Source organism: Primulina tabacum, chromosome 1 (genome assembly GCF_025594145.1).
Source record: "Primulina tabacum isolate GXHZ01 chromosome 1, ASM2559414v2, whole genome shotgun sequence".
NCBI lineage: Eukaryota > Viridiplantae > Streptophyta > Magnoliopsida > Lamiales > Gesneriaceae > Primulina > Primulina tabacum.
In genome coordinates this window covers 14,037,202-14,061,158 of record NC_134550.1, presented here as the reverse complement: position 1 = coordinate 14,061,158, position 23,957 = coordinate 14,037,202, and the positions used below count along the sequence as shown (strand labels likewise).

The 23,957-nt window shown below is 38.6% G+C and overlaps 2 pseudogenes; both read right to left on the bottom strand.

The window, feature by feature from the left end:
- LOC142505389 (cinnamyl alcohol dehydrogenase 1-like) overlaps nt 1–14,542 on the bottom strand; it is a 30,920-nt pseudogene extending 16,378 nt beyond the window's left edge.
- Nucleotides 14,543–16,872: 2,330 nt separating this feature from the next.
- LOC142505383 (toMV susceptible protein tm-1(GCR26)-like) lies at nt 16,873–19,783 on the bottom strand (annotated as a pseudogene).
- Between the last annotated feature and the right edge of the window lie 4,174 nt (nt 19,784–23,957).

Sequence of the window (23,957 nt, the reverse complement as noted above, 5' to 3'; positions counted from 1 at the left end):
AAGGGTAAGTCCTGTTGAAGTGGGTGTGTACAACTGTTGTATTGTATTCACCAAAGTCTTTTAGTGATACCTTCTGGAAACAGAAGAAGGGGAGACGTAGAAGATTCATCTTCGAACTTCCAAAAACAAACTTTGTGCCATCTACTGTTTTTCTGTTTCACTATTTTTCACCTACTAACCAACAGATCGTTTCCGCACATTATCTTGTGATCTACCGGTCTTTAAACTTGAACAAGAATCTGCTAGTATCTTTAACAGGACTCTAGCACATCATTCCGAAAAATCGGTTAAGTTTGTCGTTGAGTTTATTCAACCCCCCTTCTAAACTCAACCCGATCCTCAACAAGTGGTATCAGAGCAGGTTATTCTTGTTCTGAAAAATATTTAACAGACATGGCTCACTTCAGCAAAATTCCAATGTTCTCAAAAGAAGACTTTGATGATTGGAAAATCAGAATGCAAGCCCATCTTGCAGCTCAAGATGATGACATGTGGTATGTCATCACAGATGGTCCATTAAAGATCTTAAAGCCAAATCCAGCTATTGCTATCACCGAAGGCGCACCTCAGATGCTGGAAAAACCAAGATATGAATGGACAAGTGAGGACAAGAAGAAAGCCAATCTTGACAACGTTGCGAAGGACATTCTGTACAAGACACTCGAAAGAATACCTTCAGCAAAATCAAGATGTGTCCTACTGCAAAGAAAATCTGGGAAAAATTGATTCAGATCTGTGAAGGAAACGAAGAAACTAAGGAAAACAAACTTTCTGTAGCCATGCAGAAGTTTGAGAATATGAAGATGAAGGCTGCAGAAACTATGAATGAGTTTGATGAACGCTTCAGCAGCCTTGTCAATGAACTCACAGCTCTTGGGAAAGATTTTGGCAACAGGGAAGTTGCATTAAAGGTAATGAGAGCCCTATCCAGAGATTGGGACGTCAAAACGATAGCAATGAGAGCTTCCAGGGATCTAAACAAGTTGGAACTGCATGACTTGTTCTCAGATCTGAAGGCATATGAGTTTGAACTTGAAGTTCGAAGTGGAGAAGAGCCCTTAGCAATTCCACCAACCAAAGCTCTCGCAGCTACTACTGCTACAGTTGTCCCAAGTTCATCATCTGCTACTGCTATAAAGAATACTTCTGAGAGAAGTGCTGAACAGATAAGCAATGACGCAATGTCATTATTTGTTAAGAAGTTTTCCAGATTCATGAAAAAGAATCACAGAACATTTCAAAGTCCCAACCGCAATTTCAAAAAGGAATCACCCTCTGGTGATATGGCATGCTTTAACTGTGGAAAAGTTGGACATTTTATTGCTGATTGTCCAAAACCAAAGAAGGATGACCAGAAGAAGAAGGGTGTCAAACGCAATGATAAAAACACCAGAAGAGACAGAAAGGCAATGATTGCAGAAGAAAGTAAGTCCAAATGGGCAGACTCAAGTTCTGAATCTTCTGATTCTGAAAGCCATGCAAGTGAAAGTGATGAAGATGAGATCAAATGTCTGATGGAAAATACTGAGTCAACCTCGACATCCGGAGAGGTATTTGACTTTGACTCTGATGAATTTACACGCACTGATTTAGTCAATGCATTACACGACATGGTAGAAGAGTATTCTAGATTTTCTCAATCATTCGAGGAAGTTAAAATTGAAAATCAGAACTTAAGAGATCAGAACAGTAAGTTAACTTGCTTGCAAGTAAACAGCTGTAATGATCTACAAGTTGAGATGAGTAAATTAAAAACTGAGAATGAAAGAGTAATAGCAGATTACTAGACGATGCTTTCGGAAAATCAGAAGCTATCGCTACTGGTAAATGCTTGGAACAAGTCCTCTATTTCACTCGAAAAGATGCAAGAGTTACAAAAACAATCTGGAGACAGGAGTGGTCTCGGATTTTGTAATAATGAAGGCACTTCTGAAACGAATACTAAGCCAAAACTGGATATGTGCAAAGGGAAGTACATTCACTTTGTGAAATCCAGCGTGGTACAGAAACCAGAAGTACCTACTGCTTCAATTGAGAGGAATGTAAATCAGATGAACAACAGGATGCATTATGGTCTGGGTTATGTTAAACCTAAGGAAAGAGTTGACCAGAGTTCTGGATCCAGTAGAGGATTCAACTCAGGAAGACAATTTTCTATGAAGGTTAACAGCTACCAGTACTACAATTCTAGACCTGTTCAAAAGAGATACAGGACAGACAATAGAAACAGAAGGGAAGAACAACTTTTTAAGATGCATAATGTGAGAAATAACAGACCCTTCGTTGCACACACCTCCATGGATACCCGAAGTACAAGAATTGTACAAATGTGGGTTCCAAAGGGACTAATAAGGCTTGGACCCAAATAGATTAGGTACCAGATAATAAAATTTGTGTTTGCAGGTACAGGTAAAGAAAACCAAGATCAGTAGCTCAACATGGTATTTGGACAGTGGATGTTCCAGACATATGACTGGACAGAAAAGTCTACTATCAGAAATAGTGAGTTGTGCTGGTCCAGAAATAACCTTTGGGGACAACTCAAAAGGTAGAACCGTGGGTAAGGGTAAGATTATCCATGGTAACATCACTATTAAGGATGTTCTCTTAGTGGAAAATCTTTGTTATAACTTGATTAGTATTAGTCAATTATGTGATAGTGGTTTTTCAGTAGCATTCCAGAAGCACACTTGCACAATCAAAAATGCTGATGACTTTACTGTTCTAACCGGAGTTAGAAAAGGAAACACCTATAAAATTTCATGGAACATAGATCATATCATTGTTCCTACATGTTTAGTTGCATCTCTAAGTGATAAACACTGACTGTGGCACAAGAGATTGAATCATCTGAATTTCAAGTCTATCAACAATCTCAAAAAGCAGAACTTAGTCGACGGAATTCCAGACATAAAATTTGTTAAGAATCATGTATGTTTTGCATGTCAACTTGGTAAGCAAGTAAGATCTAGTTTCAAAAATAAAGGCAGCAAATCAAGATGTTTAGAATTATTGCATATGGACTTATTTGGTCCAATTTCTATCATGAGCTTAGGGGGAATGAGATAAACCCTTGTTGTTGTTGATGATTTCTCTAGATTTACTTGGGTAATCTTTCTTGCTGGAAAAGATCAAACCAGTAGCCTCCTGATCAAACTTCTGAAAAAGATTTAAAATGGAAATCAGTCTCTGTCATTAGAATCAGAAGTGATCGAGGTACTGAATTTACTAACAAGGCTCTTGAGATATATCTAGACGAATAGGGCATTCATCATGAATATTCAGCTGCCAGGACGCCTCAACAAAATGGAGTAGCTGAGAGAAAAAACAGAACACTTAAAGAAGCTGCTAGAACAATGCTAGCAGATTCAGACATCTCTCAGCGCTTTTGGGCAGAAGCTATTAATACTGCTTGCTACACACAAAACAGAACAATGATCAACAAGAGAAACAATCAGACTCTTTACGAAATATGGAAAGGAAGTAAACCGAATGTATCTTACTTTCATGTTTTCGGTTGTAGATGTTTTGTGCACAATAATAGTAAAAATCATTTAGCTGCAATTGATTCAAAATCTGACACTGATTTATTTCTTGGATATTCAGCAGTTAGTAAGGCATTTAGAATTTTCAATAATAAAACACTCAATGTTGAAGAATCTATTCATGTTGTCTTTGATGAAGACAGCAGTGCTCCCGAGATTACTAACATATCTAATCTAAGTAACCGGTTAGACAGGGTTCATCTGGAACTAGACAGTGAAGATGATGTAGAAGCAAGTGTTAAGGATATTCAAAATCCAGAATCAGACATTCATATAGAAGAACCAGCAGATGGCACTCCAGAACCAGCAGCTGACACTTCAGAACCAGCAGCTGACATTCCAGAACCAGCAACTGAACTTCGAGAACCAGCAGCTGATATTCCAAAACAATCTAATGCTTTGTACGAAGATAATCTAAATCCTTTTATTTGGAGAAAATCTCATCCTCCATCTTTGGTGATTGGAAATCCAGCAGCTCCGCTAAGGACCAGAAGACAGATGATGAATGAATACATGCATACTGCTTTTATTTCTCAAGATGAACCAAAGAAGATTGAAGAAGCTCTTTTGGATCCCAGTTGGATAGAAGCTATGCAAGAAGAGCTGAATCAATTTGAGAGGAATAAAGTTTGGTTTCTAGTACCTAGACCATCTCACCAAGCTGTCATTGGAACCCGGTGGGTATTCAGAAACAAACTAAATGAGGAAGAAACAGTTGTAAGAAACAAAGCAAGACTAGTTGCACAAGGATTCAGACAAGAAGTATGAATAGACTATGATGAAATCTTTGCACCAGTAGCTAGGCTCGAAGCTATCAGAATATTTTTAGCCTTTGCTACTTTCAAAAATTTCAAAGTATATCAGATGGATGTGAAGAGTGCGTTCCTCAATGGTTTACTACAAGAGGAAGTCTATGTCGAACAGCCTCTAGATTTTTCTGATCATCTGTTACCGAATCATGTTTTTAAATTACACAAAGCATTGTATGGTCTGAAACAAGCACCTAAGGCTTGGTACGACACACTTTCACAATTTCTTATTAATCATGATTTCACCGTTGGTACCGTAGATAAGACTTTGTTTACCCTAGTAAAAAACAAGCACATATTATTAGTTTAGATTTATGTTAATGATATCATATTTGGGTCAACTAACCCAAAGTTATGTGCAAAGTTTGCTAAGTTAATGCAGGAACAGTTCGAGATGAGCATGATGGGAGAATTAACATTTTTCTTAGGACTTCAAATCAAGCAACTTGATACTGGAAACTTCATAAATCAAGCTAAGTATACAAAGGAACTACTGAAAAAGTTTGGGATGGAAGCATGTTCTGCTGCTTCCACTCCTATGAGTTCGTCTACCAAACTTGATAAAAATGAAGGGGGAACTCCAGTAGAGGTAACTCAGTATCGAGGTCTTATTGGCTTATTGTTATATCTTAATGCCAGTAGACCCGATATTATGTTTGCTGTTTGTATTAGTGCGAGATTTCAATCTAACCCCAAACAATCTCATTATATTGCTGCTAAACGTATTTTGAAGTACTTGAAAGGAACTCAAAATGTAGGCCTCTGGTATCCCAAGGACTCGTCGTTTAATCTTATTGGATACTCAGATGCTGATTATGCAGGATGTAAACTGGATAGGAAAAGCACAAGTGGTTTTTGTCAATTTCTTGGTGATAGATTGATCTCCTGGTTTAGCAAAAAGCAGACTTCCATAGCCACGTCTACTGCAGAAGCAGAATATCTTGCTGCTGGAAGCTGTTGTTCTCAAATACTTTGGATACAACAACAACTTAAAGACTATGGAGTTCAAGCCTCTGAATCACCTATATTTTGTGACAATACCAGTGCAATTGCTATATCGCATAATCCAGTACTCCATTCCAGAACTAAGCACATTGATATCAGACATAATTTCATTAGAGATCATGTGCAAAAGAAGAACATTCGTCTGGAATACGTTCCTACTGATCAGCAAGCAGCAGACATATTTACGAAACCTCTGCCTGAGAATAAGTTTTCTTATTTTCGAAATACACTTGGATTGATAGACTTAACTTAATTATTTGTTATCTTCATCTCAGTTATATATATTGTGGCTTAATTTTGTTTGGTTATTCAGTCTTAGTTTGTAGAAAATAAAATCTGAGCGAAAGAGACAATCAGTAGACAAAATATAAAATTTCATAAATAATAAAAGCGGGGGCGTACATTCTTTACTTCTTTTTTAACGTACTCCCTCCAGAATGCCAACCAAGTGGTCAGCTCTCCGGTGGAGGTATGTAGAAACTCCTCTGAAAAAGCAATCTTTTTCAGAGTCCTCTGCTCCTTTAAGAGCATGAGGAGGTAGACGCCATCATCAGAGAAGACATCTTCGCTGTTAGCACTATGGAGACGTCGATAATACTTCTCCATTGCTACCAGCTGTTTGGCAGTAGCCAACAACCCATCTTCAAAGGCGGACTGAAGCTCCTGAACCTTAGTCCAGGTGGCAAGTACTTTTTCCAGCACCTTGTCTTCAATCGCTTGCTTCCTTGCAGCGGTCACCTCTTTCATGAACTCCTCGGCCAAATCAGGAATATTCTCTTTTGCCATTTTGTTTAAAAGTGACTGTATGGCTAACCTCTATGCCTGTATTTATAGATGATAAACCAGGTTCCAGAGATCGAGGTAATCATAACTTTAGCGTGAAATGCGAAGCGTTCTGAATCAAGCCATCGACGGTTCACTTACCAAGATGTGACATTTAATAATTACATTAATTTAGGGGGAACTTTATTCCGATTATATGTTATTTTTGTCAGATGCAGAAGGTGATTTGTCTTTTTAACAAAACAAGGCATTCTTTATCTTTCAGTAGAAGCTATCATAGGACGACCAACTTCCTTCTGAATTTATATCATTATCTATCAGTTATTTATTTTATTCAGTTAACATTGAGTTATTTGCAGAAAGGAATAAAGGAACACCAAGTACTTCAACTGAAATTTTATTAGAAACCATTCCAGTACATTGAACGATGCAGAAGTGAAAAATCTCAAGTCTACAGAACCGTCTTCTGATTTAAACATACTAAGTTTTTCTTATCCTTTATTATTTTCATTATTATTGTCTAACATTCATTAAAAGCAGTAGATAAACAAAATATGTCAAAAACAAGAACATTCTTTCATAAAACCAGAAGCATTACATTGAGTTTATCTACTAAATTTGTGGATATCAACAGCTTGAAGTACTTTTCTTGTTGCAAAGTACTTCAGCAGAAACCTATCTAAAGACTATAAGGATTTCTAAACTGAGGATTTTCTTCCTAATCCTTATAATTTGGAAAAGGATGGTCTTCTTCGAAAAGAATCCAGCAAGCTTGGGTCTTGCCAGCACCAATGTATTGGAAAAAGATGTCTTCAAACATCTGCTTACAAAAGACTTCAAGTTGTCTTTGGAATTCCTCTGCTGATTCTGACTCTGGAGAAGACTCCGAGAGATCATCCACACCTATCATTTGAATTAATTTAGTAAATGAATGACTTAGTTTGTGAATGTGTAGGCATTTATATAGAGTTTCGAGGAAACTAAAGAGACGGCGATCTGACTACACGTGAATTTTGCATCTGTTCTCACCATTAAGGATGAGAACCTTGTTAAGATGTTCAAATCATTGGAAAAATCTGGACTTCGCCAATTCTTGGAATCGCCTGCTATTATCTACAAGTCTGCTCTTCTAGATTTCTATGCCAAAGCAGAAGTTGTCGAAGGAAAGATTAACTACACACAGGGAGATGCATCAATCTCCATTGATGCTGCATTTCTCGGTTCCACCTTCTTTCTACTGATTTCTGGACCTTCCGAGCTTTCGGATATCACAAAAGAAGAAATGTCTACTGCTTTAACCATCTTTTCAGCTACTGGTGAAGAGCTCTCACCTTCCTGCTTCAAGAAGCTACTAAAAATTGAGTACCAGGTACTCGCTGATATCGTGGAAAAAGCCTTGTTGGTTAAGGCTGGAACATTCGACAAACTGACCAAAGAAAAGGTTCAAGTGAATGTGGCCATCACTTCAGAAAAGACAGTGGATTGGGGTCGCTTTCTGTTTCGAATTATGAAGGATATGATTCTAAGGAAAGGTACTGGATTTGCTGTGCAAATCAGTAAGATGTTGAAAGATGCTGGCTTTCCTGGCACAACAGAAGAGGATGGCTCTTCGGTCACCATGACTTATGCTGATAATGTGCTTGCCTTAAGGCCAAAGCCAACAGATGGTGAATTTGTGGCCATAAAGAAGGAGATTGGGGAATCTCAGACTGAGGGGCAGAAGAAAATAAAAAAAAGAGCTGTGGTTTTGTCTGATTCTGACAAAACGGAATCTGGAGAATCAGCAGCACCCACTCAACAAGCTTCACTGCCTCCCACCCCATCCAAGAAGAAGCCTCGCACCACCATCGGCATCAAGAAAACAGCAGCTCTTGCTGAATTAGAGAATGTTCCTCTTCGACAAGTTTTTTCACCAGTTGTCCCATCCACCAAAGCTAAAGCCGTTGAATCAGGGCCTTCAACTGGTCCAAGTTTCAGACCAACTTCTGGTGTGGTCATTAGAGAATCTGCTACTGGTTGTTCTTCTTTTAAACCAGTAGTCCCTGCTACTTCTGAAAAAGGGAAAGAAAAGATTACTAAGTTGTCTCAGTCATCGGTGGCAACATCAACCATTCAAAAGCAATTGATATTCATCTGGAAGAAATTGATAATTCAACCAGAGAAGACATGAAATTCTTTGACGATTGGCTCAAGGTAAGAGTCTACCATCCAATCAATTTTTTGAAAACTACTGGTGTTTATACTCAAACTGTGAAAAATGAGAAAAAGGTTTTTGCTGCTGCCAACACACAAAATGTGATAGAAGCCATCAATCGCCGAAGCTACATTCTGGATAAAATCAAACAGCAGAAGATAGACACTATTCTGACAACGTTGAAGTCAAATTTTGACTCTACTGGTCCTGCTGCTTTTAATGATCAGAATGTCATTCAAATTTTGTCGGAGCAGCTGACAATTCTATCTGAGCAAATTGTTACTAAGGAAAAGGATTTTTCTCAGCCTCCAAAATTCAGTGTCACCACTGTCCCCACCATTTTGAAGACTCAGTCAGTTGAGGAACCGGCCAAAGCTTCTTCTAAAGTCAAGGTCTCTAGTACTCCTGCACCTCAAGAAGTTCCTACTCAATCATCCTCTCTGATTTCTGTTCATGATCTGGCATCGGTTGATGAAGTGATCGAATCGATTGTGCAGACTCAAGCAGCACAGGATGACACAATGCCCGTTACTTCTACCTCTGCTGATCATCCTCCAGTCCAATCCATCCCAGAATCTGCAACTGCTACTGCCACTGCTACTGTTACGACTACTGCTTCTTCATCTCTTCTAGAGCTTGAGCATTTTTCAGAAGCTCATCAAGCTGAAATGGCAACTTTGTTGCATACTTCACCGTCTACTGTTGAGCCACAAGCCATACCTGAACCTGCTGCTAATTTGCAGCAACCAGAAGAAAGGCCAACAGATCAATCTACTGCTTCAGAAGGACCTTCTGCTGAACCAGAACCAGCTGTTATCACTCAAGCAGAAGTTGCACACTCTACTGCTCTTATTATTCCTTCTCTGCAGTCTCCTGAGCGCATCGCCAGAAGGGAAGACATTAAACAACGATTTCTTGCAAGAACCCCTTCTCCAGTTGTGGAACCATTTGATTTAGAGTTTCAGATTGATAATCTACAAAAGGAGCTACATAATCTTTCTGATATAGTCAAGCGGCTATCTCGTGAGAATGCCGTAGAAATCAGTGGTGCTCAATTTTTCCGAGACCGTATGTCCAAGAAAATACATAAAACGGCGGAATCTGTGCATAAAATGAATGCTGAAACCATTGTTTTTCGACAAGCTATATCCAGAAGTTCCAGTCAGCTCATGATTGCTCAATCTGACATACTTACCCGGCTCACCGAGCATGATGGCCTTTTTCGCTCAATCTCCACCACCATGGACCTAATGGATGCCAAGATCGATTCTCAATCTCAATCTCTCACCGCTCTAAATGATCGAGTTTCTAATCAGGCTCCATATCTGGAGATGTTGACTAATGGCATTCACAACTTATCTGGGCGAATGGATGACTTAATTGCTAGGGTCATTGCCGATGATGCCAAAAAGGGGGAAGAAAATAGAACTGGAGATAGAACTGGAGCGAGTAGCAGCAGACCTCATTCTTCTGGAAAGGAGATAGAACTGGAGCGAGTAGCATCAGACCTCATTCTTCTGGAAGGGATCCAAATCCAGATGAAGCTACTTTCAGAGATATTGGAACAAATTAGTTTTATTTTCTTGTCTTAACTAATTTTTGCTTTACGTGATTGTTCTGGATAATAACTGTTTTTATCTGCTTCGTAATCTGTTTTATCTATTCATCTTAACGTCTAAGGAACATCTAGGTTTTGGCATCACCACAAAGAGGGAAATTGTTAGACTTAAATTTGTTGTGGAGATGCTAGTAAAAGTGGAGATGCTAGTAAAAACCAGTAGATGCTGGCTTAGTACAAAACCAGTAGATGTAAAATAGCAGAAAACCAGAAGCACTTGTATCGAGCTAAAGACCAGTAGCAGCACTTGTCAAGTACTGCTTTTTAGCTAAAATCATAACTAGAAGGGATACAAAACTCGAAATATACACCAACAGAATTTTGCGTATCTCAAAGTCTTTAAATATTACCGTTGATCTATTAACGTGATACTAGCATTTATTGCTTCATTAAATGCCATTAAATGTTGTACGAAAACATTTAAGACGGTTTACCATTTTTAGCATGAACTGAGACTGATTGCTTTAATGTATTCTGCAGGGTCCATTTTCGGCAATAAAGCTGAACCACTGAAAAGTCAAAAGAGCCGTTCAGATTTTAACGTTGGATAAAGTCTATATATATGGAGACGAAGCACTTTTCAAGAGAGAGAAGTGGAACGAATCTAAATCAAAGAATATCATTTGAGCATCGCTAGAACTTTCAGTCATCCCAAAAGCTCAACACTGAAAAAGCAACACACGCTTCATTGCATACTCTTGATCATTGAGATCATATTGTGCTAGCTGTTTTCGTTATATCTTCTCAAGCTATTCACTTCACTATTTCATTGATAGAAGAATTTGTAACTGGAAAAGAGTCTTTTCCAGAACTTAAGATCATTCAAGAAGTTGAGTTGTAAAACTAAGAGTTTCGATAGGCGAAGGGTAAGTCATGTTGAAGTGGGTGTGTACAACTGTTGTATTGTATTCACCAAAGTCTTTTAGTGATACCTTCTGGAAACAGAAGAAGGGGAGACGTAGAAGATTCATTTTCGAACTTCCAGAAACAAACTTTGTGCCATCTACTATTTTTCTGTTTCACTATTTTTCACCTACTAACCAACAGATCGTTTCCGCACATTATCTTGTGATCTACCGGTCTTTAAACTTGAACAAGAATCTGCTAGTATCTTTAACAGGACTCTAGCACATCATTCCGAAAAATCGGTTAAGTTTGTCGTTGAGTTTATTCAACCCCCCCTTCTAAACTCAACCCGATCCTCAACAGTTAGCATTAAAGATTCTACCGCAATATTATTGTAAAATGGAGTAACTAAATCTTGAAAACGTAATAAAGTATGAAGCAAGTGATATAAAGAAATCAATCTAGTTTCAACGGGAAGATGAAATTTTTTAAATTTAATTCCATTTGATTCGACTAGTGTTTTCCAGTCAAGTCCATATCTTCTTTCACGTAATAATTTCCCACATAATTTGAATTTTTCTATTACAGTGGACATATTCTCATCACATGCACATTTAACACATAAATTGATAATATGACATGCACATCTAACATTAATCAAATTACCATCTAAAATTGATTTTATCGAATCTTTAAGATATTTATTTGCAAGAGTATTAGCACTCGCATTATCTAACGTGATCGACATTATTTTATTTTGTATGCCATAAATCTTAACAACATTTAAAACATATCTAGCTATAGTGTATGCGTTGTGTGACAATTCTAAATAAACTAGCTTTGAAATTCTTTTTTGCATAGTCCAAGTTTCGTCGATCCAATGACATATAACAATAAGATAAGATTCATATTTTAAATTAGTCCAAATATCAGTTGTCAAACTAACTCTACAAGAAGTATTTGAAAGATGTGATTTTAGTGTTTCTTTATAAATATCAAAACAATATTTTTTAAGTGTGTGCCTAGAAATATTATGAAACCAAGTTGAATAGTACTAGTAAATTCAACAAAACATTATTGTTCAGCTATTATAAATGGTTGACAACATTTGGTAACAAACTTTACGATGACTTTTCGAGAAATTTCTTTTGTATTGTGAAAGCTTTACCACTTGACGAATTAATTTGTTGATGTGTTGGTTCCCTACCGAATGGTTGCAGCGTATCAGGATCAAGTTTATGTACATTAATTAAATATTTTTTCAAAGTGCCGTTACTACCGGAACCACCACTCGTTTTGTAATAATATCTCGTTTTGCAAATTTTACATATGGCAAAAGAGTTATTCGTACCTTGTTGTTCAATATCGAAGTGATCCCAAACTTTGCTTCGCTTTGCACGGCTGTCGTCGTGCTCGTTGACACTGTGTTGCTTTCTCGGGTAGACGATGGCGTCCCTACAGCATTGTTGGGGAGTTCCATGGCTTCTTCATCCTCGTGGCCATGTTCGAATTCATCAAAGTCGGGGATGCATGTAGCCAAAATGTTCACCAAAGCCGGAAGCGTATTCGCCTACACCACCACCACGGTTTGAAGATGATGCACTACAATAAAAATGGCTTTCCGCGGCGCACATTGCATGATGCACAACTGATCTGTTGAAAGTTCAAGATTATCCGCGGTGTATATGTGCACGCCGTTAATACAATTATCCGCAGCATGTAATGTACGTCGCTAATATTCATAAAATATCTAATATTAGCGACGGTTTAAAAACCGTCGACACCGTCGCTAAATTTAACGACAGTGTAAACACCATCGCTATATTTAGCGACGATTTTTGAGCCGTCGCTAATATTTTTGTTAAAATAAACAAAATACTTTTATAATTTAATAAATTTTAAAAAAAACTTACAATCTAACTATGATAACAATACTCATGATCTTAACTAACACTTAAAAATTAACCAAAAATTGAAACGAAAAAACATATCTTAAATCGAAATTAAAATCGTGTAAGAGAGAAAAATTTTAAGTGTTATGAAGTGGTATGGAGAAAAATGGATCGAAAATGCGGGTATTTATAGACAATTTGCGACAGTTTTTGGTCTAACCGTCGTTATTAGCGACGTTTTTTTATTAAACTGTCGCTATTAGTGACAGTTTTTTACTAAACTGTCGCTATTAACGACGGTTGTCAAAAACTGTCGCTATTAACGACAATTGTTAATGTGGCTATTAGCGACGGTTGAGTAAGAACCATCGCTAATAGCGACGGTTTTTTTTAAACCGTCGCTGATTTAAAATTATCGACAGTTGTTAATACGACTATTTATATGAGTAAATAACGAAATTCGAATAACGAAATTATCGACAGTTTTTAATACGGCTGATTTAAAAAAACCGTCGCTGATTTAAAATTATCGACAGTTGTTAATACGACTATTTATATGAGTAAATCACGAAATTCGAATAACGAAATTATCGACAGTTGTTAATACGGCTGATTTAAAATTTTTAACAGTTGTTAATACGGCGATTTAAAATTTTTAACAGTTGTTAATACGGCTGATTTAAAATTATCGACAGTAAATCACGAAATTCGAATTATTTGTACACGGTGACGGCCACTGAAATCTGCAGCCTTTTTTAATTTTTTATTTTTAAAATTTGGGTTCCGACACCAGGTCAGATCCGGATACGGTCTGGAATCGGTTTGAAACCGGATTTTGGAACCGGTTGAACCACTTCAACCCACCTAACCATGAATTGTACACGGTTCGGGTCCGGTTTTTCCTTACCGGATTCGTTTCCAGACTTAATGGACCGGTTCCGGGTCGGTTCCGGTCCGAACCTATCTGTGAAGCATGCCTAGTGTAAATATGTGTAAAAATCATACCATTTAATTACATGCAGTTGATCAAAAAATGTCCCTTTGTGTTCATGGAAACAAAAAAATGGAGAATCGTAAGATGTGGTGCTTTCTCACAAAAGTATACTGTGTACGTAAAAGAAAACAATCTAAAATTTTTTACTCATGATTTTGCCTTGAAATGGACGCAATTAAAAACAAATCCAGAAGGCACAAGAAAAAGCAATCTGCATATATGTGCCCGAACACACGAAAATATCTCTTGTAATTGCTTCGGTAATGATGATATGATGCCGATCATTGCGTTTAATATGTAAAAATAAAATACCAAACTTCGACCATATACACGAACGATATTGAAATTTTCCAGTGAATGAATATAAACGAGGAGGATGAAATATCTATACCCTGGAATCATTGGGTAATTGGACATGCCGAGATCATTTTTAACCTGGTGAACATCCGTATGACAAATCACGCAGCATATCACCTTCACATAAACATCTTCGTTACCTGTATTTCTGCACATGCAAATCATTTTTTACCCAAAAAACCCTACAAAAAATGGCCAAGAAAACACGGAATAGAACAAAAAACAAGAGGAAAATGGAACCGAACAACCAAAGAGTACCTCAGAGTGTACGTATGTGGTGAGAGGACGCCAGAGGAGTCTCTTGCAGCCCATCCCACTATCTTTTTCTCTATTTCTAGACTGCCCATTTATTACCTTAAATATCTGAAAATTTCAAGTTCTGTGGTTTACAGGTAAAAAGTTGAAGAAAAGAGATAGACGATGAGGATGATAATATACAGAAATATACAATAATATATATAGGGAGAAAGGGGTATCGATTAGCTTGAAAGGGAAGAACTCTTGGTGAGTGATTTGGAAAGCCGGGCCACTCATTTTCTTGAGTATCATGTTATTTAATTTTTTTTTTTTTATAATTGAAATTTTTAGCATTATTGATTGATTCCTAGTCACCCTATCCATATATATTTTTAAAAACTAATATTTTGATATATTTTTATGGATTGGTTCTAATCAGATATTTATCTTATAAAACTGAACCATAAGAATCTCTCACATAATTTTTTATGATGTGAAAATAGGTTGAAACACAATATTTAAGCCACTGCGTAATTTTACTAATTTTAAATTTATTGTCATCTTTTTTGAATTGAGAATATAATAATTTTTCTCGGATCTATTCGTAGTTTTTGGTAAAGTTGTAACTGATAAAATAATTGATTTCATAATAAAATATGTCGTTTGTGAGACGTGCTCACAAATCTTTATTCATGAAACGATAAACCATATGCGTATTTGCAATTCAATTATATGTTTGATATTAGGATATTGAATGTTTATTTAATAAAATTGGTATCTACGTTGGTACTAAATGAATCGAAGTTGAATTTATTGTACAATTCAGAGCAAATCGAGACCAAATTAACTTTATGATTCTAGTCTTGAACAGTATTTTGAGCCAAATCCAGATTTTTTTTTAAAAAATGACCATATTTATTTTTTGGTGGAAAATTAATTACATTAGAAAAAAATGATTTTAATTTTAGTATATTGTGGAGTAAAATTATTTTTGTTTAAAAATCGTATATGATTATTTTCGCAAAAAATAGATTCGGTACAACCATCTGACTTTGCAAAAATTTCAGCTATCATTGGCCCATATTGGAGAAACTGGTGTTGAATTTGTTTATACTATTTTCACCTAATGTATATTTTAATTTGTACTGTTATTACGTAATTTATGTATAAAAAAATTATAGCATAAAATAGAGCAGATGGTTTTGCGTCTCGTAATTAGCAATTAGTCGGGCTCATTGAAAAAAATAATTTAGAAGAATAATTGAGGTTTCACAAATTGAAAAGGATATGTTAATAGTCCGGTAAATTTTGGACACGAAGGGGTTCGAAAATGAGTCATCTTTATTGTTAAAATTAGGTTTCAGTCATATAAATTTAATTTTTTTAAAAAAAATTACCCCTTTTTTACGGAGAGTTTCATCATGACACCGCATATGCCTGTGAGCACCGATCAAAACCGGTTAAAAAAAAGTAATACATTGAGACTGTAATTTGACGACATGAAAGACCAAGATGAAAATAAAGAGCAAACTCACAATTTTCCGACGTTACCAAAATTACTAATTGTTTGCACAATATTTGATTTGCGGGCGTGCCAGGTGCGAAAGTGCACCGATTTGTCTGAAAAAGATAAAAATCTAACTTCTAAAAACAAACGAAAGTGAATTTTAAATTTGACCGTCGGTTCTAATCTCCTAAAACAACTATAACACCAAAATGAAGAAAACTATTGGAATTTGAGGAATAAATCCCTGAAATTGTTTATATTTTCAATAAACCGTAGAAATTTACAAGACATAAAAATATAACAAATAGAGTTGATGAAATCTAAAACGAGAAGACGTAAAATGCTAGAAATGTACTGGAAAGTTTGAAAACTAATTCTTGAAGATTGGAAATTTAGCCGTGAGCTTTTGCAGATTTTGTGCGTGTTGAGTTGTGTCTTCTCTAGTTATGTGTGCCGATGTCTTTTTCTTCCCAGCGCTGTGCCGTTTCTCTCCACTCTCCCATGAGCCCATGATCTTTCCCACTACCTTCGCACGATCTCCATTTCTTTCCTCCCACGTTGTGATCGGTTTGAATTGATAAGAATTAATCTGTTATGAGCTTATATAATTTAATTCGACTTCAGAATTAAATTGGGCTTGCATAATTAATTATTTTTAGCACAAACAATTGCCCCCCGCAAGCATTGGCCCGTGGGCCAAAATGCTTGTATGTAAAAGACAATTCCATTTTGTTTATTTGGAGCGGCCTGCAAGCATTTATCGTGAAGTGGGCTAACAACTTTGGGCCGAGCCCAATTCTCCGTTGGATTTCTTCACAGCCGATTTCTTCTCAAATTCAAATCCCCAATTTTGGCCCTTTCTCTTCTTCCCGCTTCGGCGCTCCCTGCTCTTCGTTTGATTGCTCTCCTCTGTTAGTGAGGAAGCGTGCTGTTACTTGGAATCCATTCGTCTCGCTTCCGCCGTCGACTCCCATACACCGTAGTTGCTGAAGATTTCAAGATGGCTCAGGAATCATATCCGGCGCCTCTCCGTGACTCCACTACCAAGGGTTACTCTTCTTCTCAAGCCAACATTGTCGCCCAAATTACAGTTGCTGTCGATGGGTTGCTGTTGAGAAAATAATGTTGTGTCGATGGGTGGAACCGATCGCGCCGAACCAAATTCAGTAGTTGATGGAGGCTTCAGCGGAAGATCCACGGCAACCACCGTCGAGTCAACCATTTTTCCTCTGCATTTCATGTATAAGAGCACCAGTAGCCTCTGGATCATAGAACGCCTTGTCTGGTGCATCTAAGGCATAAACTCCCATCTTTGGCAAGCAGACACGAACCTTTGATGATGACTTGTTTAACTTCTTTGCTTTGAAAGCTGCAAATTTCATATTCTCATAAATTGTAGTTCGCTTTAGTGTAACATGTTCATTGTGTTAGTAAATCTTTCTCTGTTGAAAATTTTAAGGTACGGTGGCTCTGGGTCCAAAGTTCACCATATCTAAGGCACCAACACTTAGAACCAAGGGTATCTTCATATCTAATATGACATCGAAACGTGAACTGTCACATGCCATGTTTCCTCCTACAATGTAATCAGCTACCTCGGTTGTGGTGATATCCAAAACACACTATATAAGTCCGGCTTTGACAAGATCTTCCATAGCCCTTCCTTTTATACCAGTGGCATGGAAAACTATTGGTTCGAATCCTTCTTGAGCTAATCTATCTTTGACAGCATTGACACAAGGAGTTGTAACCCCGAACATTGTTATACCCAATGTAGGCTTCTCATTATCAGTGGCTGATTCTTTGGAAAGTTTTAGCCGTCCCATCACCATTCCAGCAAAAGCAGCAGCGGCATTAGATAACACCGATCTACTCACAGTGTTAATGCCACAAACATCCACCACTGATGGAAATAACACCAAATCCGATGTTCCAACATATGGTTCGGCATTGCCACTGGTCACAGTTAATAAATCACCTTTGGTATTCCAATGGGAAGGGACGGAAAACCAGAGGAAATTAAAGATGTCCATCCACTGCCACCAAGCCCGATAACTCCAGCAAGAATGTTATCACTTTGAACTTTGCTGAGGAAAGCCTCAAGAGCTTTGTTCGTGATAGCAGTAGCTTTGCCTCTATCATCTGGGAGCAGGGTACTGGACTTTTCCCCTTCTGTCGCAGAGCAGGAGAGGACATCATTTCTCGACACAAACTTGAAATCCCCACAGGTTTTAACATCTTTTGAACTGGTGGACACATCAACTACAGCCACCGACACCTATATTGCATGTTTGCCCTCTGTAGCTTCCATCCCTCCTTGGATTTGGAATTATCATGGCCATTTTTATTGATTTGAAGGACCTTTGGGGGCCCAAGAGACCAATAAAGCTCATTCTGCATGCATTCTTCATTCTGGTGCCATTTCCACAGGCGGTGAAAAGAATAGGTATGTAGTCTCATGTTGTAAATGCGGTTCGCATGTTTGCTCTTCACAGGTAATGCTGGATTGAGATTGGCCATGGGTTGGCCTCAGCTCCCTGGTGCACTTGACATTTAAGCCCTGCTGTCATTTGGGGTATCTTGCAACATAGGTAACTCTCAACTCATATATGCTCTTACATGCTGCATCCACTCAAGACGACTCCCTCGTCCCTAGCTTTTATGCATTGCACTTCAGTCGGACCCCTTTCCCGCATACACGTATATGCATTGCACTTCAGTCGGACCCCTTTCCCGCATACACGTATATGCATTTGCACTTCAGTCGGACCCCTTTCCCGCATACACGTTTACTTACTGTTCTCGCATGCGGTGACTCCGCTTTTGATTTGTTGACTGTTGTTTTGGTGTTGTGGTTGTTGGGCGATGGATGTGGAATGAAGGTGGGTTTGTATGTGATGTTGTGGATTGGATGTTGAGAAGGAGTTTCTATTCATTCTTAATCCACTTAACCCAACTCATTTCAATAGCTTCAATCAAAACCATAGGTTGGCTTAAAACTCCCCGCTCGCGATTATTTCCTCTCCTGATCTCTTATTGAGATAAAATGAATTCAATATGATAAAAGTGGCCTCCTGGCCAACTTGAATGATCGTTTTTATTTTTTGAACCATAACCAACAAATATTTACATTAGTGGCCCTAAGGCCTATTTCGAATAAACTCTTACAACGTGAAGCTAAAAATATACAAAAATGGCTGGTTAGCCTATTTTTCTTCCAAAGTCAACTTCTAGGTCCTCTTGGGGTTCGCATATCACCCTTGTTCTCTTACATTCTCCCTTTATTATTCGTTGTTCCGCTTGGTGAGCTCAACTCCCCGCTCGGTGTGTTTCATTCTTGCCATAGTCTAAGTGGCCTCAAGGCCTACTTCACGGGCCTGTTACTGCACATGCAGCAACCCATTTATACAGTGGCTGTGTAGCCTATCTTATCAATGATTTCTCGTAATATAAAAAAAATAAAAACATCAACCAAATGTATGTACAAGTGGCCATAAGACCGACTCCCCGACAGACTTAATTTCTTTTCAAGTAGTCCGAAAGCTATTGTGGACTCGACTTATCACCGTTCAAACAAAAGTTGGTCCCTGAAAGTGGCTATAGAGTCCACTTTGTTCTCCATATTTCACAATATGCAAGTAGTAAAAACAAAGGTATGTCAAAGTGGCCCAAAGGCCAACTCCCTGCTGAATAAGAGTTCATCTCGAACTGATACTGACTCTCTCACAAGCTGATCAAATCTTGCTTAATTTTTTCTTCCATCAATGTGCTCACATATACCAGCTTAGGATGATCAAGCTCCCCTAAGTTGATCTCTTCTATCGGGTCTTTTACCTCATGTTGGCCATCCTCTATTTGAGATGGCGCCATCAATAATTCATCAACCTGGAGTTCATCATCTTCGTATTCCTTTTCTTGGACGACCTCTGTTCCATAGGTGTCCATGGTTCCTCCTCTTCTAATTTGTTCAGTACCTGCTGCACATGTGCCTTCCATATAGAGGTTGCAGCCACCTCTTTTCCTTTTTGGTTCAAATCAATCATCAACCTTCTCAATTAGCGGTTGAATTATCGGCCTAAGCGGCACGATAACAGTAGGCTTGAGGATTCTTTCCAACAAAGAGCTTGGAGTTGGTGTCTGCATGTACAATGGATTTTCTTTCTTGCTATTGCTACGGATTTTGATGGGCCCAAAATCCCCATTGTAATATCTGGCCTCCACTGCACTTGCACTTGTTTGGAACGGCTGTCTATCCGCTTCTACAACCTTCACATCATCCCCTTTCCAAAATAACAACAGTTGGTGCATTGAGGATGGGATACACTGGTTTGTATGGATCCAATCTGTGCCTAACAACGCTTGGAAGTTGGCGGATGAGTTCACCACAAAAAATGCACATAAATACGACATGCTCCCTACAGTAACATCAGCGGGGAATAATCCAATGGTCTTGGTGGTTTCCCCGGTAAACGCAGCAACAGAAACCTAAGTAGGGATCAAATCTTCTTCATTTTTGCCCAGACTTTTCAACATTCTTACTGGAAGAACATTCACAGCTGAGCCATTGTCAATCAAGACCCTAGATACTGGTTTCCCATTGACACGGGCTTTGATGTACAATGGCCTTATGTGCTTGGTCATGGCCGGTGTAGGTTTCTCAAGTATTACCTGTTGAGGCTTATTTGGGTGGCCCTCCTGGATAATCACTCTTGAACTCCCCTCAGGGAGTTTATTTGCATGCTCTTTCTTTTGCACGGATTCCTAGGGCATCAACTCCCCATCCTCTTTTTCCATCATTTTAAATCTCTCGGGTAGTATCACCACTCCTGTGGCACAATCCACGGTGATGTGAAATTCTCCAACGCAAAAATTAATTGTTTTTCTTGCTTGATCATCCTCTTCGCTTAACAAATCATCATCATCCTCCACAAACTTATCCTCAGTAGCCGATCTTCCAAACTTGGATTTACTCCCCACTGTGGAGACTGGAACATCAATTGTGGGTTCATTTTTCAACTTACCGGACTCCTCTCTTCTTGTAATAGCTCTTTCTCTCAACAGCCGTCTCTTTTGAGTCCTAGTCGGTGGCCTATGAAACTTTTTGTGTTGGGCCACTCTCCAAGACTCACTGAACTCCCCTCTAGCTGGAAGGACGTATCTGGGCTTTACTCTCCTGCTCTCAATCATTTTTCCTTTTGAGATGTCATATGCACTTCGCTCTCTGTCTTGATCAACTGATATTTTCCTGGTTTCCACCCCTTGTGACTCAACTTCATATGTATTTCTCCTGTCCGAGTACCTTTGGTGTTGATCATGAGATGATTCCCCTCTGAACTTTTGATTCTCACACACGATCTTTCAAGGAAATGTTGGTTCCTCGGCCTAGAGGCCGCGGATTCGCCAACATTCCTAGTTAAACGCTTCTGAAATGTTCTTAGTCGATCGGTATTATACCTTCCAGTAACTTCATACAGTTGACCCTTTGGGATCCAGCATTTTTTGATTACTCGGTCTTTCACTGCAAAGGATCGGCTTCTTTTCTCATTGAGAAGATCCCTCAAATCTGTCATATTCACATTAACCAAAGCTATTGGGGGAAAAGGATTATCATCCACCGCCATAGACTCCTGTTTGTTAGGGAACTTCACGACTCCCTTGTTAATTCCGTCCTGCAAGATGTTCTTGAACGCCCAACAAGACTTCGTAGCATGATTGTAGGAGTTGTGGTACTTACAATACTCTCGTCCCTTCAGCTCTTCTGTGGGTGGCATCCTGTGATCAGCTGGAAAAGTGATGAATTTTTCTTTAACCAAGAAATCAAAAATTTCTTCGGTCTTTGATACATCAAATATATACTGCATGTCTTTGGGGAGTTGGGAGTTGTTCTTCTTTTCAAGTTCTGCTGGCTTTTTTTTTAGCAGGGGAATTGTGCAAGAACCAGCTGATCGAATTTCTGCCAATGCCACGTCTTCCACCTCCTGATAATAAGACCCCATAGCAGTTTTCTTCTTGTATGACTCTTCCCGCAAGAGTTCTTCATATTCAACCACTTTGGCGGCTAGCTCAAAGAAATCCCTGAACTCCATACCTTGGAATTTCTTCCTTAATTCAAAATCCAGCCCCTTTTGTTCCATCTTTACGAACTCGGTCTCAGGTAGAAATATCTTGCACCTATTCTTTATCTTTTTGAACCTGTCTATGAAATATTCCACCGACTCTCCTTTCTTTTGAGTGACTCTGGATAAGTCGGCAATGCACACTTCTGGCTCTATTCTATAGAATTGAATGTGAAATTGTCTTTTCTTCTCTTGCCAATTCATCACTGAATTTCTGGGGAGTGAGGCATACCAAGCAAATGCAGTCCCAGTGAGGGAATTCGGGAATAACCGCAACTTTAGATTGTTGAAGTTCTCTAAGTTGGCTAATTCCCCGCACTGGATGGTGAATCTGGCTATGTGTTCCATGCCGGACTGGCCATCCTCCCCGGAGAATAAACTGAAATCATGAACTCTATAACCCCTTGGGTACGGGTTATTCACGTCTATGTAGTCTGGATAGGGTCTGTGGAACTCTGGGCGGCCAATCTGTTTCAAGGCCGGCCCATATAGCTCTTGAAGAGCCTCTCTCACCATTTCTGGATCAATCCCGTGCATGTTCCGAGCGGGGAGTTGGTGATGGTAGTAATTTGCTCCCCGAGCTTGAAACCCTGCATTTAAACCAAAATTACCTCTTGGGAAGCCCCCATCTACTCCTTGATAATCCATGTGTGACATATCTTCATGCGCTCTCGGTTGGTATAGAGGATTGGTCACGCTGTACACTTGAGTAACTGGTTGTTTCGAGCTCCCCACTCTATGAGCACGTGGATATAGCAGAGCCCTCGCTCCTAGGCTTTTTTCTCTCTTGTGAGGTGGTGTATACCTTCTTTCTGGCTGATTTGGGAGAGTAAACTCCGGGAGGCGAGGATCGCCGGCCCTTGAGTTTCCCACTCCCTGGTCAAACTCATGAACTTGATTACTTCCTTGGATCCCTTCTTTTTCACTTACATCATGCTCTTTGTTGGTTGACTGGTTCGGTTTTCCCAATGCTGTCTTCAAGCAATCAGACACAGCCTTGGACAGTGCTTGTGATATTTCTTCAATTTTCATCGCAGTCAACTCTTCAACCAACCGATTTGAAATATGAGCATACACCTCTGGAACATTACTTGGATGCAAGTCCAACTCCCTGGTCGGCTCTTCAGCGGCTGGCTGCTCTGTCAATGGAGAGTGAACCTCTTCCTAGCTTGGTTGAGACTCCTCATCCCCTTGATTGACGTTTTCTTTTCTCCTTGGCGGCATAGTGATGGTCCCACCGGGCGTGCCAAAAATATGTTTGCACAATATTGATGTTTGCGGGCGTGCCAGGTGCGAAGTTGCACCAACTTGTGTGAAAATGATAAAATCTAACTTCTAAATAGTCAAGCGACGTGAATTCTAAATTCGACCGTCAGTTATAGTATCCTAAAACAAATGCAATGCCAGAATAAAGAAAAACTATTGTGAATCGATGCAAATAAATCTCTGACATGATTTTGGATTTATAAAACTGTAGGAATTCATCAAAACTTGAAAAATATAATAACTTTTTGCTGAAATCTAAAATGAGAAGACGTAAAATGCTAGAAATGTACTGGAAAGTTTGAAAACTAATTCTTGAAGATTGGAAATTTAGCCGTGAGCTTTTGCAGATTTTGTGCGTGTTGAGTTGTGTCTTCTCTAGTTCTGTGTGCCGATGTCTTTTTCTTCCCAGCGCTGTGCCGTTTCTCTCCACTCTCCCATGAGCCCATGATCTTTCCCACTACCTTCGCACGATCTCCATTTCTTTCCTCCCACGTTGTGATCGGTTTGAATTGATAAGAATTAATCTGTTATGGGCTTATATAATTTAATTGGACTTCAGAATTAAATTGGGCTTGCATAATTAATTATTTTTAGCCCAAACACTAATGTTGTTTTCGAATGAATAAAATAAAATAAAAATTTAATCATCAGAATTAATTGATTCTTAGCTCAGAAAAGTAATCCACTACATGTAAAAATATATAAGAAAGGATAAATTGAGACTAATCCATAAAGTCCTTGTTTAAAATCGGGCAATACTCAGCTAAAAGGCCTTTTATTTATTTATT